Source organism: Mus caroli, chromosome 3 (assembly GCF_900094665.2).
Source record: "Mus caroli chromosome 3, CAROLI_EIJ_v1.1, whole genome shotgun sequence".
Classification (NCBI taxonomy): Eukaryota; Metazoa; Chordata; class Mammalia; order Rodentia; family Muridae; genus Mus; species Mus caroli.
Window position 1 is genome coordinate 38101809 of NC_034572.1, and position 21577 is coordinate 38123385.

The following is a 21577-nucleotide window of genomic DNA, read 5'->3' on the forward strand; positions in this document are numbered from 1 at the left end:
ATCTGAAGAGTGAATAAAGAAAACATGGTACATTTACATACTGGAGTATTACTCTGATATTTAAACAATGGTATTTTGAAATTTGTGGGCAAATAAATGGGAGTAGAGAAAATCATTCTGAATGATTTAACCCAAACCAAGAAAGTCAAAGATGTTATATATGCATTTATAAGTAGTAGTTGTTAAGTACTTGATAGTCATGCTACAATCTACAGTCCCAGGGACACTAAGTAACAAAGAGGACTTGAAGTGCGGCACATATATCTTTTTGTGAAGGAGGAAATAGAATAAGTTTTGCATGTATAGTGAAGGTGAGTAGAAATGGAAACAGGACAGATCAGGTGTGGGGGAAAAGGAGGGAGAGTACTGGAAAAGGCAACTGGAATTAGATGGAATATGGGGTATAATGTGAAGCCTAGGGCAGTAGAAATATCCAGGATTCTATATGCGTGACCCAAGCAGTGACTCCTAATAAGTAAGGATATGGAGTCTGAACCAGTCATCTTCTCTATCCAGGCAGTAGGACTGGGGCACAAACTGTCTTATGTCTTCCATTGCTGTGAGGAGACATCATGACCACAGCAGCTATTACAAAGGACAAAATTAGTTGGAGTTACAGGTTCAGAGGTTCAGTCTACTATCTTCAATGTGAAAAGCATAGGAGCATTCAGGCAGGCATGGTGCCAGAGAAGCTGAGAGTTATACATCCTGTTCCAAAGGCAACCAGGAGAAAACTGTCTTGCAAGCACCTAGGAGGAGAGTCTCCAGGTCTACCCCTACACCAAAACACTCTCCCCCATCGGCTTGAATTTATGAGGTCCATATCTAGTCAATGCAAAATATGGTTATTACCACAGTCTATTACAGTCTCATCAATGTTTAAAAAGTCTAAAGTTCATAGTCTCTCCTGAGCTTCATGCAATTTCTTAACTTTAATCTTCTAAAAGTATTAAAATAAAAAAGCAGATCACATACTTCCAACACATCATGGAATGTTATATACTTTACCATTCCAAAACATCATAGTCAGGAAATACTGGACCAAAGCAAGTTCAAAAACCAGCTGAGCAAATTCCAGACTCTTTTCTCAATGTCTAATGTCAAAGAGCTCTTTAGATCTCCAACTCCTTTCATCCTTGTTGACTGCTGTTGTCATTCAGCAGAAACAAGCTTCATTCTCTTGGGTTGGTTTTACTCCCTGTTAGCAGATTTCCTCAGCATATATTCCACAGCTATGACAACTCTTTGTATGGTACTGGAGAAAGAACTGTGCATTCTAAATCTTGTTCCAAAGGTGACCAGAAGACAGTCTTGCAAGAAGCTAGGAAGAGGGTCTCAAAGGTCCTGTGACAATGACACACTTCCTCCAACAAGGCCACATCTCTCAATAGTGCCATACCCTATGAGCCACACATACTCAAACCACACACCAAACAAACTACAAAAATGTCTACCTACAATATATTCTGGCTATAAGATATGCTGAGGCAATGGAGGCACAGATTTCATGATTGTACTTGACCAATAACTGGTCTAATTGGATACCCATGCCACGAGAGAGAATCCATACCTACCACAGCTTGGATGACTAGGAACTGGAGGGTGGATAGTCCAGAGAAGTAGGATAGAAAGGAAAAAAAAAAGAACAAAATGATTCCTAATTGTATTCTGAAGCAATCATAAATTGATTTCACAGTGTTTTTTAAACACTGTGCATGAACTATATTTAAATAAATTTGCCTATGAAAATAGGTAAGGAACATTTTTCAAATTAATTTTAAGTATTTTATGTGTTTTTCTTAGATATTTTAAGTTTTCACTAAATTTCTTATACTACATATTTGAAATATAAAACAATCATGGACCATTTTTACTATTTGGAATGTTCTATATAATTTTCAAATTGATATGCATATATGTATTTGTTTGGGCCAATATTGTTTGATTTTAATCAAAACCCAGAGTTTTGACACCACTGCTGCAAATTTTAAAAGCTTTATAAATATAATTTTCAAAGGCAATTAAAATTTCCTTAAATCTCATAAAATAATATAAGAGTGCTGAAGTAAGGAGTAAAAAAAATAGAGAAACTATATAATACTTGTTTCTTCTATGATAAACTAATTTGAAATGTTCTTGTAACAACAGTGAAAGCATAATAGTGATAAATAAAATTGACCAAAATGACACACAGATACTAATTTCTAATTCTACACAGGCATTTAAATATTTTACTTATTTAAATTCACTCAAAGCTATTACTTAAAGTTCCCCTTTTCCACAGGGTTGGCATTATTTGAAAACCTAATATTTTTCTTTAGATAAAAGCTTATTCTAACAGAAATATTGTATGCATTCTTGCAAAGAACCTCCCATTGCACCGTAGGTGCCTGGATTTTACAGATGAATGTCCCTGGTGTTATTAAGTGAATTCAATTAATTCCAATCCTGGTTGAATCCTATTTATTTAAAAACTCTCCTTCTGAAAGATTGTGCAAAATTTCATTTATACTCTAAGTCATGTATGACTTCAGCTTGAGACATAGTTAGAAGTATTGTTTCTGACATTGAAATGAGCAAAGCGTAACAGACAATAACATGCCTGATTACTAAAGTATAAGATGTAAATTCTGCTACATTTCTATGCATTAAAAACCTCAGACCTCCTGAATTTTAATGTAAAATAAAATGAAGTATATCAAATGAGATTGCCCTAACCTGCCTAGTAATAATGTGGTTATCTCACAATATGAACACTTTAAAGGACAAAAAAAAAAAAGGCTTAGAAAATCCACCTTTCCTTGCTTAGTTGAAAGAATATCTCATTTGATTTCAAAATATTATTGAACTTTCTTACACTTTCTTCCATGACTGTCTTAACACCACTAGTGTCTTGCTTATCACTTAACCTAAAGAAGCAAAGACATGAATGGTGAATGTGTTAATCACAAGATGAAAATTTATAATTGATCATGATGATGAAAATAAAGATGTAGAAGTCCAGAAAAAAAAAAAAGAATGATTCCACATTTTTGCTCGGACAGGACATCTTAGCCATGCTTTATTCAGAGTGAGGAGCTGGGGTGGCAGTCAACCAGCATAAGCTTTTAAACATACAAACCTAGCTGTTATTTGCCTCTGAAGGGAATTTAACATAAAACATACTTCAATTTCTCTAATAAATGGTGAAACTCAGATGTTATTGTGCCTGTGAGACCTAACTTGATTAAGACATAAAATTTCACTGGACTGTTTTAAACAGTAAGGAAAGAAGGCAGCATAGTTCTATTTTTTTCTTTCAATGATTCACGTTCATATCCTCTATAATCCCAGCACAGATGAAGTGTGCAGACTATTTTATTTTATATGTTCATAATCAAATAGAATAGAGAACACACACACCCCAGTGGTTAGTATCACAGCCTTCAGAGACAGACTTCCATGATTCAACTATATTGCTCAGCTGACAATTTGCATCTTTGTGGGTATGTTTGAGTAACTCTCTAAGGATCAGCATTCTCAATATTTAAATACAGACAATAAAAGTACACTCCTGATGAATTTTTCTGACAATATAATATTTTATATAGGAAACAAGGACTACAGATACATAGGAAAAAGTATATTATGTGAAGAAATAAGATATAAAATTTTCAATGGGAGAAAAATTATTTTTATATATTTATATAATATATATGTTATATATTTATGTGTAATCTATCATTAGGCTAGAAGAAAGTATTTTTAGTAAGTAAATATCAGAGTAAAGGTAACTACACCTCAAATTTATTCATTTAATACTAGGATATCAGCAGGGCATATATAAGGGTATGCTTTACTAATAGACATCCTAGATGCTATGTCCAACAGGCTGCAAAGCACACTGCTTTTTCACAGTTGAAATGAACCAGCTGCATACTTGCTCTTCCAAAACATCTAGATGCCTGGGGCTGAAGTTTGGTAATGATAAAGACAACTCAAAAAGCTAAGAAATGATTGATAATATGATTTTTTTTCTAGTCTCAAATTCCCTGAAAATATAAATTACTAGCAGGGCATTGTTTATTTGTTTGTTTAGTGTTTTTCACCTGTCTTATTAGATATACTAGCTTACCAGTATGATTAAACAAATAAATGAAACTCTGATTTAAAGTATCTGGAAATAATATCCTGTCAAATAAATCTTAGCAGTTCAGCCCAGATGAGAGTAAGAAAGACCCTAGAAAGTATGTTGTAGGATATGCCTCACAATATGCTGACTATTGGCCTGCATGACCTTCTCATCCCAGCAGTCCTGTGTGAGGATTCTTTGTTAGTTCTCAAGAACCCTGGATATTCAAATTGAAATTTGAGGAATGAGTGAAAGAGAACTTTTAAGGACTGCTTGCTCTCTATTTAGAGAAAGTGGTTTGAATGAATTCTATAAACAGAGAAGTAGACCACTTCTAAGAAATAGCTTGAATAGGTTAAATAATTTTATATATGTTGTTTTTGACAGGCTCTTGATTTGGAGTATAAAGTATATTGATACTATATAAATAAACTAAAATCATTAATACACTATGTCTGAAAATATAAATATATTTACATAAGCCTATAAACTGTTTGAAACTGAAAGAAATGTCATGAGTTTCAGAATGAGAGAGAGAGAGAGAGAGAGAGAGAGAGAGAGAGAGAGAGAGGTCACAGTAGGAAAAAAATGGAAGCAAGACTAAGGAGATGGAGTGAGTGCAAACTTGGTACACATTGACATGAAATACAAGAGAAGACTCCAAAAGTAGAAGAAAAGTAATTTTGAAGAAGTCTATGAGGTAATGGTCACAATTTAAAGAGAAAAATTCACTGAATGGACTGTGAGGACTGACAATTTGTATAGAAAATATTATTGATTTTTTAAGAAGTTTCTGGAGTTTGGTCGGGAGTAAACCAAATAAGTAACGGAGTTGTTCCTGAAATATAAAATCAATTTGTTTTATTAGAATATACTATTAGATGGGGGCATTGTTAGATATAATGCAGAGGGATAAATAACCAGTAAGAGTGGGTGATGAAGGAATTGAAAAAGGGGACTTTCTTTTTCCTCCCCCTGAAAAGGGGACTTTCTATGAAGTCAAGAAAACTGGTCCCACAGCACAAAGGAAATGTTGATTTTGTATAGCAAAAACCAACCATGTGCTTGATTGAGTATGTCCGAGGAGGGATAAATAAGATCAAAACACATTGCACTAAATCCTCAAATAATTAATAAAATGAAACAAATTGAAATATATAACATAGAAAGATACTGAAAAGATGTGTAGGTTTATGAATCCATCACTTTCATTTGTAAATTAGTAGAAATCTGTAAACTACACAATCTTTATAATAGGTTTTCCCCAAGAGTGCCTGAGGAAAAGACCTGAAACTGTGTGATTGGATAAAAACAAAACAAAACAAAACAAAACAAAACAAAACAAAACAAAAAACACTATAGCTTAATGAAAGACTTTAAAACAATAAAACACTTGTAATATTCTCTTAAGGAGGACACATAATATAGAGATTATATCAGTGTGTTACTGATGCATTATCTGCGGTAATTATAACTTCTATAAATTTGCATTTAAGTTTCTTATTCAAATGATACTTGGCTTTTATTCTAAGCATGTAGAAATAATGTATTCTCTCTCTTTACCTAGCCAGTAATGGTGCTGAGGCTATTTGCTAATGTTGTAAGAACTTATTTATATTGTATTTTTGTATATGGCTGTTCTAAAATGTTTACAAAATTATAAAAATCAATAGTCTGGTCATTTGAATATGATTGGCCTTAACCTCAGGCAGACTCTTCAGACAATGGCAAAAAACAGCCACATTCTTCACCAAAATATCATAAAACCCATCTCTAGTCCACATAAATATACTCTTAGCCTCTGAAACCTCTTGAGACAGGTCCACATTGTTCAAATCACACTCGGTACCAATATATTCCATATTCCTACTAGAATGGCCCATTAAGCCCAACTTAAAGCATTCCATGGCTTTTCAAATGCAAACTCTACAAATTCATATTCCCTCTAACAAAAATATGGCCAGGCCTATCACAGCACTACTCTAGTCCTGAGTACCAAATTCTGCCTTAGTTTTGCACTATGCTATGATGATGTATGGCCCATATATTCATGTGTTTGAACAGATTATGGGACTCAGGGGATGGAATATGGTGATTTGAATGTGTTTGTCCCAGGGAGTGGCACTATTAGAAGGTATGACCCTGTTGGAATTGCTGTAGCCCTGTTGGATATATCTATAACTATGGGGCAAGGCTTTGAGACCCTTGTCTTAGCTGCCCTGTTTTACCTGTTGGCCCTAAGAACAAGATGTAGAACTCTCAGCAACTCCAGTACCATGTCTGCCTGGATCTCATTATGACAGTGGATTTATCCCCTGAAATTGTAAGCTAGCCCCAATTAAATGCTTGCTTTTATAAGAGTTGACTTGGTCATGGTGTCTCTTCACAGTGATATAAACTCTAATACAATAATCCTTTGTTCATTAAAATGTTCCCTGAATTTAATTTTACTTATATTTGTTGTTTATTTTTTGAATTTTCCATGAAGAGTAGCACTGGTTTAACTATTTCCTATAAAGTAACTTTGAAATGCCATTGACTGGAAAAACCATTTTACTCTAAGGATGAAGGAGTGGTGTCATGCCCCTTTAAGTGGTGAAAGTTCATTGTTAAAGACACTATTATACAACCTCTCTCTCTACCCAAAGTGGCATACATTACTTCATCTAATTCCCATGTTGGCCTTGATGCACTCAAACATGCCATGATGCTCATTTAATGTTTGTTTTATCATCCTTGAAGATGGACTATTTCAGAAACTAATAAAGATTACTATGATGAAATAGTTTTAAAAGAATGAATACCCTTCCTAGAAAAGCTTCTATTTGCTATAGATTGTGATTAGCACAGAAAGTCATAAGGGACCATGCTGTAGAGAATAAGAGATTATGGAATGCAGAGACCTAAGTAAGACATCTATATTATGTCATCTCTTCAAAAATCAGGGATTGTTATGGTAGGAGGAACAGAAAGAATGCAAGGGCCAGAGGCAAAAGAAAACCAGGGAAATCTGTCTGGATACAGCAGGGAAGCTGCACATTGCAATTAAGAGCAGTTATGGCAATATGTTTAAGACCTATGCAATTCGCAACCAAACCAAATCTCAGAATGAAAAGAGGATATTGAAGATTTCTTCTATTCATAGATCAGGAGCTACTGGTAGTTGATAACTGCTACTAGACGGATCCTCACTTTTCTTTAAGAGCTTAGCTTCTGATTGATTGGTCAAGATGTAGTACAAAGCTTCAAATCAAAGACTATATGGATATTAAAGATTGTTATCGATAATTGAAAAATAACTCAAAGATATGTAAGAACTAGGGGTAGATCTGGGAGGAGCTTGGGAAAGGAGTGAATATGTTTGGACCCTTGCACTAAATGCTTAAAGAATTAAGACTAATAAATAAATTAAATTTAAAATTATACCACAAAAGATATTGAAGGCAAGAATATGCCTATAAATTCATTTCTCTCATTTTTCCTTATTAAGGAAAAATTTATAAATTATCCAATCTTTCTAAAAACTTTCCCCATGAGTCCCTAAAGGAATCACCTGAACTTTGCAATATGATATTAGATAATATAGTTTAATGCAATAGTCATATGTTCTTTCACAATTACTGATGTTTGAGATTTTTGACACTGGTAGCAACAGGGTCCTCATTGTGGTTTAGATGGCATTGCTCTTACTCCATCCAACTTTGGGTAATCATTGATATTTTCAGATCATGGTCACACATTTCTAATGACTAATGCTGTGGATACAACACATTCTTTTTATCAATCTTCTGTTCTCCTCTAAGGATAACACTTCTATGGATTTAGAACCCAAGAAAGTAACCAAGAAGAAGATCCTGCTCTCAGTTTGTGCTCAACCATGAGTCTTTCATCATAGAGCAGAATTCACAACGTCTGGGGTAAAGGAGGGAGACATTTTTTTTTTCAGAACACCATTATTCATCCTGAACTCGTTATCTTTAATGTCAGATATGTTATGGTGCTAGATTGCTTATGAATGTGAGATGAAGATTTAAAAATAATAATAGTTAAGACAAGATGCCTGTAAGCATTATAATAGTAAGATTTGGAAACGAAGCACCTTGTCCAAAAGTTAGTCCAAAAGTTGTCCAAGTAAGTTAGAAAGGAGAAATCACTAAGTATGTTTAGTATTGCAAGCAGATGGGGACTTTATACTAGAACCACCCACATGATGCTAATGAAGCTTCTCAGGATCTAAAATCCATTTCTCTGTATCAGGGTAATATAATATATATAATATAATATAATTGGATCATTTGTCCCCTCACTTTCCTTTGTCCAAAACTCTCCCATATACCTTTACTGTCTTTCAAATTCATGGTATCAATTTTCACTAATTGTTGTTACATAAAGCACCACCAGGTGGGTACCCCTGGAAGAAGCACCTAGAATGCCATTTTCCAGAAATTCATTTCAACATATTCAGCTGGTGCTATAGTGAGAGTCCATTGTAAGCAGTGCTTAACTGAACTTGCACTTGATTCATGCTGATTCAGGTGTTCCATGGTACTCCTACTATGGGAGATCTGAGACTAGGACTTAAAATACCTACTTAAGGGACTGATGGTGTTGTTGGTAAGTATTAGAGTTGGAATTGGTCCAACTCTTGGTATCTCCAAATACTATACATGAAGAAGTGTGCATCAATATTTTCATTTTAACTTTGAGACTTGCATTGATCTTATCTCTCTTGGTTCCTATTTTATGTCTCTTGGGGGTATATCATATATTTTTGATAAATTTCCTTATTTTTATAGATGTTCTATCTAAACTTGTCTGGAGTCTCATAAAACAATCAATTTTAGACTTTTGGGTAATTCTGAGAGAATTGAAGTGTTAGGTTTCTGAGTGTGTGAAAAGAATGTTTGCATTGCCACACTGATGTATTGTTTTATTATTAATCTTAAATTTTCCTAAGTCCCATATGTAGAAGCTTGGTTACAAATGACACGGGGCATTGTGACAAACAGTGACTATTTTAAGATGCAAATTCCAGACTTATCAAACTGCTGATTTCAAGTAATATGTGGAATTGAAAGGAAGAGATTACATCGCCTTGTCTTTTCCCTAAGTTTAGTGAGATTGCTTTTAGTTCATCTCTATTTAATTTGATATTGTCTATTAGCTTGCTGTATATTGCTTTTATTAAGTTCAGGTAAGGGCCTTGTATCTCTGATCTCTCCAAGACTTTAAACATGAACAGGGATTTGATTTTGTTCAAAGGTTATTTCATCATACACTGAGATAATTATTTGGTTCTTTTTGCATATGCAAAAACAAAAATCCCAGAATAGCTAAAACAATCATATATAATAAAAGAACTTCTGGAAGTATCACCATCCCTGAATTCATGCTGTACAACAGAGCAAGATTAATGAAAACCACAAGATATTGGCCTAAAACAAACAGGTTGATCAATGGAATAGAATCAAAGATCCATAAATTCACACACCTACAGACACTTGTTTATGACAAAGAAGCTAAAGGCACATAATGGAAAAAAAAGAAAGCATTCAACAAATGGTGCTTGTCTAACTAGATGTCTTCATATAGAAGAATGCAAGTAGACCCATATCTATCACCCTGCAGAAAACTAAAGGTCAAGTGGATCAAATACCTCAACATAAAAGAACACACTGAAACTAATAGAAGATAAGGTGGAGGAATAGCCCTGAATTCATTGATAGAGAAGACAACTTCCTGAAAAAAACAGCACCAATAGCTTAGTCACTAAGATCATCAATAAATGGGACGTCAGGAAAGTGAAAAGCTTCTGAAATACTAAGGACCCCATTAATTGGACAAGACAACTAATATTACAGCTTACAATAACCCATATCTAGAAGAGCTACAGAATGCTTAAGAGGGGAGAATCTTTTCTCCAGGGAGAACCTCCTGATATATTATCAACCCTAAATATATGAGCAAAACTAAATGAATTCAACCAGTTGATTTATGTATGCTCATGTGCCTGTGCCTGTGTGTCTGCATTTGCATGTGTGTGTGTGTGTGCATGGAAAGAATAAGAAGCCATGATAAGGAATGTGGATAGGCAAGGAAGAAAAGGTGGGGTACAGAAAATTAATACTATGATATGAAATTCTCAAAAATAAACAAAATATAAATCAAGAAAGAAAAACAACCACTGATATACATATGTGAAATTCATTAAAATGCTGTAAATTTATGTGCAAAATTTTTGAAAAACACATTTTAAAACTGTATTTTATATGTAAAATTTAGTAGTTAGCCTTGGAAACATATTGTACTGGCTGGTTTTGGATGTCAACTTGACACAAGCTGGAGCTATCACAGAGACAGGAGCCTCCCTTGAAGAAATGTCTCTATGAGATCCAGCTGTCAGGCATTTTCTCAATTAGTCATCAAGGGTGGAGAGCCCATTGTGGGTGGTACCATCCCTCCACTAGTAGTCTTCAGTTCTACAAGAAAGCAAGCTGAGGTTACCACAACATGAGGAACTGTATTCAAGGGTCACAGCATTAGGAAGGTTGAGAACCACTCACTGCCTTAGAGGAAAGGGAAGTTCAGAACCCCTGGCAGTGCTAAGGTGTAAAGAGAAAGATTTTGCTGACAGTACCCTAATATAGCTCTCTCTTGCGAGGCTATGCCAGTGCCTGGCAAATACAGAAGCAGTTGCTCACAGTCATCTATTGGATGGAACACAGGAGCTAATGAAGGATCTAGAGGAAGTACCCAAGGAGCTAAAGGGGTCTGCAACCCTATAGGAGGAAAAACAATATGAACTAACCAGTACTCCCCCACCCCCAGAGCTGAGTCTCTAGTTGCAAATGTAGCAGAAAATGGCCTAGTAGGCCATCAATTGGAGAGAGGTCCTTGGTCTTGTGAAGATCATATGCCCCAGTACAGAGAAATGTCAGGGCCAGGAAGCAGAAGCTGGGGAGCAGAGCAGAGAGAGGGTATAGGGGACTTTGGTGGTAGCATTTGAAGTGTAAATGAAGAAAACATCTAATAAAAAATAAATAAAAATAAGAAAGAAAGAAAGCTGAGAAAGTCAGGTGAAGCAAGCCAGTAAGAAACATCCCTCCATGGCCTCTGCATCAGCTCCTGCTTCCTGACCTGCTTGAGTTCTAGTCCTGACTTCCTTTGGTGATGAATAGAGATGTTGCGAGAAATATTTTAAAAAGTACAGCAATTTCCTGTGCGAAGATGAGTACTGGTGGGCCACTGTTGCGGATAGCCTTGGGGCTAATTACATTTGATATTAATTCTTTTCAAGGAATGAGTCAGCACTCAGGTGATTTCCTAAAAACCTGCTTCCCACATTAGTTTGTAAAATAAAGGGGACCTGATGGTTGAGCAGATAAAAGGGAAGGTGGAGAAGAAGGTGGGGAGATAGAAGAAGGAGAAAATGGAAGAGGTAGAGGACACAGAGGAGGAGGAGGAAAAAAAAAAACAGAGCAGAAGCACATGGCCTAGAGAAATCGCAAGTTCTAAGGGGTCTCATAGATGTGGAAGATGGTATTGTAGCTGTAGATCTGCCCAATCTAGGCACACAGCATGTATTCATATTAACTGAGTTGTATTTTCATTGCCAGGGCATATTTGGCGTGGAAATTTACTGCAACAGGCTACAAGGCACCAGCAGGGTCTTCTCATCTCTGCAGACTTTCTGCTCTGGAGCTCACGAAATGTCTCCACCTGGCTCACTAAGTTCCCTCGACAGGTTGTTGCCATGCCAGTCCTATGCAATGGCCACCCACCCCATGGTTAGATGTCACAATACCCAGTAACCTGATAAAATCAAAACTCTTGAAGCTTATAATTAACCAGTCAGATTTATATAACAATAAATTCTCTTCACAAGATGCCAACAAAATAATTTCAGAGACAATGGATAATGATAGAAGCTGCCCACCTAGATTAGATAAGTTATATATTGTTACCTGTGGCTATTTAAAGCCATGTGAAATCTTATTCATTTTCCTCTGGCTCTATCTTTTTTCCTTCCTCTATCTGTCTCCTCTCTCTCTCTCTCTCTCTCTCTCTCTCTCTCTCTCTCTCTCTCTCTCTCTCTCTCTCTCTGTGCTCTGTGTGTGTGTGTGTGTGTGTATCTCTCTCTCTCTGCAACCCTTTGCTTGGCCTCCCTTTTCCCTGTGCAATCTCAGTCTTCTTATTATATTAATAATAAAATTAATTGGACTGGGAAAATACTGCTGCATAGAAATAGGGGATTGTAAGCTGAATAAACCCTTTCCTCCCCAACTTGCTTCTTGGTCATAATGTTTTGTGCAGAAATAGAAACCTGACTAAGACACATATATAGAAGTAACTTTTGGGAGGAATGGCCCTTGTTCCTGTGAAGGCTCAATGCCCCCATGTAGGGGAATGCCAGGAACAAGAGATGGTAGTGGGTGGGTGGGTGGGGTGCACCCTCATAGAAGCAGGGAGAGAGGGAAAGAGAGAGGGTGTTTCCAGAGAGGAAACTGGGAAGGAGGGAAACATTTGAAATGTAAATAAATATAATATCCAATAAAAAATAAAAATACATTATAGTAACTGTATTCTTGTGCTATATTATTTTGTTATTACCATCATATTAAGAACAGAAGCTCAGACAACTGTAGAGGTGGCTAATGTAATAAAGCCCAAAGGAGAAAGAGCCTTATTTTCAAAACTGGTTACAAAAGCTGATCGTCCACTTTCTATGTTTTCATTCATAGTTTCTTCCAATCCTGAAGGAACTTTAGCCACTTCAGAATGATCACATCACATGCAGAAAATGATCTTTTCCTCTGATTGCCTGACAATCCATGCCAAAATGTCCTTTTTTTCTACCCAGCGACAGTTGCATATCATTCAAAATGAATAAGAAAAGTCCTGAAAGTTTTTATAAAACTTGTTTCTCACACATTTTTTATATTATACATACATTCTTTTTTTCCTTGAGACTCTGTTTTTTATTAGATATTTTCTTCACTTACATTTCAAATGCTATCCCGAAAGTCCCCTATACCCTCCCCCTGCCCTGCTCCTCAACCCACCCTCTCCTGCTTCCTGGCCCTGGCATTGCTCGGTACTGGGGCATATAATCTTCACAAAACCAAGGGCCTCTCCTTCCAATGATGGCCAACTAGGCCATCTTCTACAAACTATGCAGCTAGAGACTCAAGCTCTGGGGCTACTGGTTAGTTCATATTTTTGTTCCTCCAAGAAGGTTGTAGACCCCTTCAGCTCCTTGGGTACTTTCTCTAGCTCTTCCATTGGGGGCCCTGTGTTCCATCTTATAGATGACTGTGAGCATCCACTTCTGTATTTGCCAGGCACTGGCATAGCCTCACAAGAGAGAGCTATATCAGGGTCAGTGCATCTAGACCATTTGAAATTCCTCAGTTGAGAATTATTTGATATGCCCTGTTTTCCATTTAACCATAGGGTTATTTAGTTCTCTAGAGTCTAACTTCTTGAGTTCTTTGTATATATTGGATATTAACATTTTATCAGATGTAGAATTGGTAAAGTTTGCCCAATCTGTAGGTTGCCATTTTGAACTGATGATAGTGTCCTTTGCCTTACAGAACCTTTTTAATTTTATGAAATCCCTATTTCTTTACTTTTTAACCTTAAATAGGTTACTTTTTTTTATTATTTTCTTTATTTACATTACATTTCAAATGTTATCCCCTTTCCTCATTTCTCCTCCAAAAAATCCCCATCCCATCTCCCCTCCCCCTGATTACTAACACACCCACTCCAGATTCCCTGTCCTGGCATTCCCCTACACTGGGGCAGGACCAAGGGCCTCTCTTCTCATTTATGTCCCACAAGGCCATCCTCTGCTACATATACAGATAGAGCCATGGGTCCCTCTATGTATATTCTTTGGTTGGTGGTTTAGTCCTTGGAAGCCCTGGGGGTACTGATTGGTTCATACTATTGTTCTTCCTATGGGGCTGTAAACCCCTTCAGCTCCTTGGGTAATTTCTCTAGCTCTTCCACTGGGAACCTTGTGCTCAGCCCAATAGATGGCTGAGAGCATATGCTTCTGTATTTGTTCAGGCACTGGTAGAGTCTTTCAGGAGACAGCTATATCAGGCTTCTGTGAGAAAACACTTGGCATCTACAGTTGTGTCTGGGTTTGATGATTGTATATGGGATGGATCCCCAGGTGTGATAATCTCAGAATGGTCATTCCTTAATTCTCTGCTCTGAACTTTGTCTCTGAAAATCCTCCCATGGTTGTTTTGATCTCCTGTCTAAGAAAGATGGAAGTATCCATACTTTGGTCTTCCTTCATTTTGAGCTTCATGTGGTCTGTTAATTGTGTCTTGGGTATTCCAAACTTCTGGGCTAATGTCCACTTGTCAATGAGAGCATACATGTGTATTCTTTTGTGATTGGGTTACCTCACTAAGGATGATATCTCCTAGTTCCATCCATTTGCCTAAGAATTTAATGAATTCATTGTTTTTAATAGCTGTTTTATACTCCATTGTGTACATGGGCCATGTTTTCTGTATCCATTCCTCTGTTGAGGGACATCTGGGTTCTTTCCAGCTTCTGGCAATTATAAATAAGACTGCTATGTACATAATGGAGCATGTGTCCTTATTACATTTTGGATCATTTTCTGGGTATATGCCAAGGAATGGTATAGCTGTGTCCTCAGGTAGTACTATGTCCAATTTTCTGAGGAACCACCACACTGATTTCCAGAGTGCTTGTATCACCTTTTTTCATTAGTTGATTTTAGTGCCTGGGCCATTGGTGTGAGTCTCAGGAACTTTTCCTCTGTACCACTGTGTGTCAGGCTCTTTTCCAATTCCTCTTCTAATAGATTCACTGTATATTGTTTTATATGGCAGTTTTTGATCCATTTGGTCTTGAGATTTGCCTCATATGCAGCACCAAACCCAGTTACTATTGCTGATTCCAAGAAGTTCCTGCACCACAGGAGCTTGATATAGCTATCTCCTAAGAGTTTCTGCCAGAGTCTTACTGATACATATGCAGATGCTTGTAGCCAAACATTGGACTGAGCACTGGGAAACCAATGGAGGAGTTAGGGGAAGGACTGAAGGGGTTTGCAGCACCATAGGAAGAGCAGCAGTAGCAACCAACCAGACACCCCAGAGTTACCAGTAACCACCAAACAAAGAGTACACATTGAGGTATCCATGGCTCCAGCTACATATGTAGCAGAGGATGGCCTTATCTGGCATCAGTGGGAGGGGATGGCATTGGTCCTGTGAAGACTTGATGCTCCAGTGTAGGGGAATGTGAGGCAGTGAGACAAGAGTGGGTTAGTTGGTGGGTGAGCACCCTCATAGAAGCAATGGGGAAGGGTTGTTTGCAGAGGTGAAACATGAAAGGGGGCTAACATTTGAAGTATAAAAAAATAACCAACAAATATTTTTTTATTTTTTTTTATCAGTATCAAAAATTTATACTAAAGAGTTGCTATCACTGACTTTGAGAACCTCTGGACTTTTTCATATTTTGTAAGGATTATTGCTCTTTTATAGTGATATATTAATCATACTAACCCTGCAACTGATACTATCTTCATTTTAATTAATCATACTATGTTAGTGAGAGTGTTTCTATTTGAACACATTTTGGGTGACTCCTTTTGAAATGACTATCTATTGCATGTATGTGCTGTAATTTATCCAACCAATATAGTTAAGATTTTAATAATAGTAAAAATTGTAACTCTAGTACCTTTTTTGAAAAAAAAAAAGTCTGCATGGGAGAGTAAATTTAGCTATGATAATTCAAATCAGTTCAAAGTATCTTCCATAATAAAAGGCTCAATCCTAATGGTAAAGCTGTTATTAAAATAGGGAATGTTTATGAGCTATGATTCATGGCTATGCTATAGGGTATGCCTGTCTTGTGCTGTTTGTTTTTTTCTGCACATTCCTGAATGTTTGGTTACTGTGTCTAGAGAGTGTCTGTTATCAGGATTTACCTGCATTCTTTCAGCCTTCCTTCTGTTGTTTGGGATAGAGCAGATGAAGTGTGAGAGGTCATGGTGGGCCTGTCTGGAATTTTTGCTGTGGATCATCCTCTGTATCCTGGAAATAAATAAAATTAAAAAAAAAAAAGATATACAGGGTATTACTAGGGTATTTTTCCAATTACAAATAATGTTTCAGTAAAATATCATTATGCATATTTGCAATTAAACTCTAAACATGCATACCTATGATCATAATTTTGAAACTTTGTAAAGTAGGTATGTTTAGTATTTTATTAATTAATACTAAATTAAACTTACTATTTGTTATTGTTATTCACTTTAGAAACAAATTATAAACAGTTCACTACTGTAAAAAAGATAAAATGAAGATTTAAAATGAAAATAATTAGCTAATTTGAACATAAATGTGTCTTCAAATTTGAAAGTCGATGTAATCTGCTTTGAGAGTTTATAGATCTAGTGTGTAAACACTATAAGAAAATATTTCTTATAATTTAAGTATACAGAAGCTATGTACAGGTCTGTATTCCTGTTGCTGTGTTTTGTTTTGCTTTTTCAAAGGACCAAATGGGAAAATGTATCACAAAATATATTAGCTATTATGATGCAAGCAGAGGTATGCCCTTTTAGAACTCATGTCTAGTGGAGACAAGAGCTGAACTAGTAGAATGTACTCATAGATACTTGGAAAAGATGATAACTGTGAACATAAGAAAGGTAATTTAAAAATATGGATTATTCTAATGACCTATTAATAATTTCTTGCATTTTATTATATTTGTCTAATCTAGCAGAATACCTCTGCAATTTTTAAGTTATACTTTAGCAATTTTTGATCATTTGTTTGTTTGTTTGTTTTTCTGTATAGCCCTGGCTGTCCTGGAACTCACTCTGTAGTCCAGGCTGGCCTCTAATTCAGAAATTCGCCTGCCTCTGCCTCCCAAGTGCTGGGATTGAGGGCATGCACCACCACACCCAGCTTGATCTTTTTTTACTGTTTTTTTTTTTATTACTTTTTTTTCCATTCCAGGCATTACCCTTTACCCAGTCTACCCTTTCAAAGTTCTGATCCCATTCCTCCACCCCCCTATCTCCAAGAGGATGTCTCCAACACCATCTCCTGAAACATGCCCAACCTCACAACGCCCGGGACCTCAAGTCTCTTGAGAGGCACATCTTCTTCCACTGAGGCTAGACCAAACACCAAACAGCCTCTGGTATATGTCTGTTAGTGTCCTCAAAGCAGGTCTTGTATGCTGCCTGGTTGGAGGGTAAGTGTCTGAGAGATCTCTGGAGTACAGGTTAGTTGAGACCGCCTATGGGGTCACCCTTCTCATCATATTCTTCCACCATTTCCATAATTCAAACACAACGGTCCCTGTCTTCAGTCTACTTTTTGGGTGTAAGTATCTGTATCAGTCTCAGTCAGCTGCTTATTGGGCCTCATAGAGGACAGTCATGCTAGTCTCCTGTCTGTAAATATTCCATAGCATCAACAACAGTATTAGGCTTTGGAGCTTCCCCTTGAGATGAATCCCAATTTGGGCCTGTCACTAGACTGCCTTTGCCTCAGTCTCTTCTCCATATTTGACCCTGCAGTTATTTTAGATAGGAACAATTCTGGATCAGAGTTTCTGAATGGGATGGCAATGCTATCCCTCCACTTGATGCCCTTATCTTTCTACTGGAGGTGGTTCTCTCTCCTGAATATAAGGCATTTCACCCCCTTTGAATCCTAAGTGACTCTCACTTCCCAGGTCTCTGTTATTTTCTAGATGACTGCCCGACCTACCAGCCCCTGAGGTTCTCATTCTTTGGTTCTCAGGGTTCTACCCAACTCTCTGCCCCCATACTTAATCATGTTACTCTTTTCCCATCCCTCTCCCCTCTCCAACTCTCCATCTCTCCCTTCCTCCCTCTGAATGTCATGATTGCTTTCTTCTCCTTCCCAAGTGGGATTGAAGCATCTTCTCTTGGTCTCTTGGCTTGATAATCTTCTTTAGTTCCATGAATTGCATCCTAGCTTTTCTGAAATTTTTTAGCTAGTATCTACTTATCATTGAATATATACTATGCATGTCCTGAGTGGCTATCTCACTCAGGATGATATTTTCTAGTTCCATCTATTTGCCCGCAAAACTCATGATGTCCCTGTTCTTAATAGCTGAATAGTATTCCATTGTGTAAATGACCCACATTTTTAAAATCCTTTCTTCTGTTGCTGGAAATACGGGATCAAGGATCACAATATAAAACCAGATACACTGGATCTAATAGAAGAGAAAGTGGGAAAGAGCCTCAAACTCATTGACATTGGGGAAAATTTTCTAAACAGAATTCCCATGGCTTAGGATTTAAGATCAAAAATTGATAAATGGGACCTCATGAAACTGGAAAGCTTCTGTAAGGCAAATGACATAGTCAATAGGACAAATTGGCAAAATACAGATTGGTAAAAGAATCTTTTCTAATTCACATCCATTAGAGAGAATATATATATATATATATATATATATATATATATATATATATTCAAGAAGCTAATCACCCCCCAAAAAAACAAACAACTCAGTCCCAACAAAGGAATCTTGAATGGCCAAAAAACACTTAAAGAAATGTTCAGTGCTTAATAATCAGGGAAATGCAAATCAAAGGACCTTGAGATTCTATCTTATACCAATCAGGATGTATAAATCCAAAACCCAGGTGGCAGCACATGTTGGTGAGAATGTGGAGAAAGAGGAACACTCCTGTATTGCTGGTGAGGTTACAAACTGGTACAACCACTCTGGAAATCAATCTGAAGGCTAATCAGCATATTTGAAATATATCTACCTGAAGATCCAGCTGTACAACTTCTGGGCATATACCCAAAGATGTCCCATTGTAAAACAGGGGCATTGCTCCAGTATGTTCATATATATATATGTTCAAAATATAAATAGAATTACAGGGATCTAGCCTTTGTTGTCAATCAACAAAGATAAAACTTGTATTTTAGTACATAGACAGAGATTGTGCAATGTAAATGAGAATCATAATTTTCTATACAGAATAAGAGTATTAAAAAGTGTCATAAAAATCTGTTTTAATATTTGATTAAATATCATAAAATTTCATATGAAAATTATACTCCAGATAAAGATTTACTGAGTTCAATGAGACCCCATGATTCTAACATTTTGCCTTTTTGTTTGATTAGCTAAGAATACTTTTTTCAAAGTGAATCACTGCATACCAGGACTTGGAAATCCTCTGAAATGATCTTGTATTTATGAATTAGTACTTAACTGGCTATTAGTTTCTTTATATTGTATTTGATTATTTTGTGTGTATTGAAATGACAACATTGCCAGGCAGTGGTGGCACATGCCTTTAATCCCATCACTTGAGAGACAGAGGCAGGAAAATTTCTGAGCTTGAGTGCACCCTGGTCTACACAGTGAGTGCCAGGAGAGCCAGAGCTATCCAGAGAAACCCTGTCTAGAAAAACCAAAAAAAGAAAAAAAAAAGGAAGAAAGAAAAGACAACCTCATATCAATATCTTGGTTTCAGGTTCATGAAATAACAATTTCACTTGTTTATTATTTATTAATAGTTTATACTCAGCTCCCTTTAACCCAAACAAAACCATAATGATTATGTTTTCTAAATTCCACGGGAAACCTTGACTTGCTTAGTAGTGTAAAATCAATATTATAACCAGTTTTTTATCCCAAATTTATGGCAGGCACGTGTTTACATTGGCAGAACCTGGATATGCCTTTGCAAAGAGTATGCTTGAGGATGGATGTGGTTTTTTTCTCAAACTTAAGTTGGAGAGAATTGATAAATCACTCCTTGCTCCAAATTTTGAAACTGGATTATTTTGTGTCTGAAAATGCACAAACACATAAAGTAGTTCATGACTCCTTAAAATCTATGATCAGGAGCTTTGGCAAGATACATAGGGTGAAGTTTAAAAATGATGTGTTTTTCTGACAGTCAAAGATATGTTTACAGAATCTTGTTGGAAAACATTCTATTTTGCTATGATTGCTTCATGAAGACACTTGTGTTCTGAGTGTTCTTTAAAGTCTGTGTTTATAGGGGCCTGGGACTGTGAAAAGATCCAAACACTCAACTTAATCCAAATTAAAACATCACCTAATTTACCTTATGGCTAAGTCCAAGCTCTAGAAAACTCCCAAGACCACTTACAGGAGAAAGGCTGAGAAAAGTTAGGAAAGTGAATGAGTCTATTTCACCTTTACCATGATGAAAGAAAAAAAAAATATAACTAGTGTGATAACAAGGGAAGAAATTATAAAAGATAAGATGATGAATTAGAAATCTGTGGATATCATAAATCCTCTGTACTCTGATTAGCCTGGGTCAGGAAAAAGCAGGGAACAAAATTTTTAAATTTGTGGTAATGTTTCATTTTAATATTTATTATCTGAACAAGTCAACATACAGAGAATTATTGTAATTGTATTTTAATTTACATTGTATTTTATTGTAACTTTCTTTTATCTCATTATATAGGGCTAAACTATATAATGTGTGACAAACCTTTTTAACTTATTACTCATCAGAAAATTGTCATATAAAAGGAGAGTAAGAAAGAAATCTATGTGGTCCTATCTATCATATATTCATCTATCCATCTGTTGCCTATGAATCCTTCAATTATCTATTTACTTATCATCCTGTCAGCTACATACCTATTTATGTATCATTCACATATCATCTTCCTACTTATTATCATTCATATATAGATATTGTTTAGCTATTTCACCTACCTATGGAAGTATCTAACATCTATTGATATGTTTATCTATCACCAATTTATCTATTATCTATCTATGTGTATCTGCCTACCTGTAGTGCTGGTTGTCATGTATGTATGTATGTATGTATGTATGTATGCATCTATCTATCTATCTATCTATCTATGTATCTATGTATCTATCTATCAGCAATCATTTATCAACACACTGGTCTTTCTATCTTTTTATTTGCCTAGGTTTAGTCTTTTTCTTATGCCATCTTAAAATGTCTTCTTATTGAGCTACAATCAATTCTATAATTTTGCTAATTCTTTTAGAATCACTGTTTACAGAGACTGACTGTAAAGTAGTCCTAATAATAATACTTCAGCTACCCATAATATTTAAGTTTTTGAAATGTCCTTACTTTTTATTGCCAGTTAGTTTGAACTTGTCATGATTTAAATATAATTTTAATGTTTCTTCCAAGACTAATATGTTAAAATTTAATTACCTTTTCTGAGAGTTGAGCATTACATAATATTAATATTAGGCTGGGCCTTTGGCAAGTGATTGGGGTTATATAAAGTCAATAGAGTAAGCCACTGTGATGGAATCCTGGTGGATGAATTAAGAAAGAAAGACAGAAAGAAAGAAAGAAAGAAAGAAAGAAAGAAAGAAAGAAAGAAAGAAAGAAAGGAAGGAAGGAAG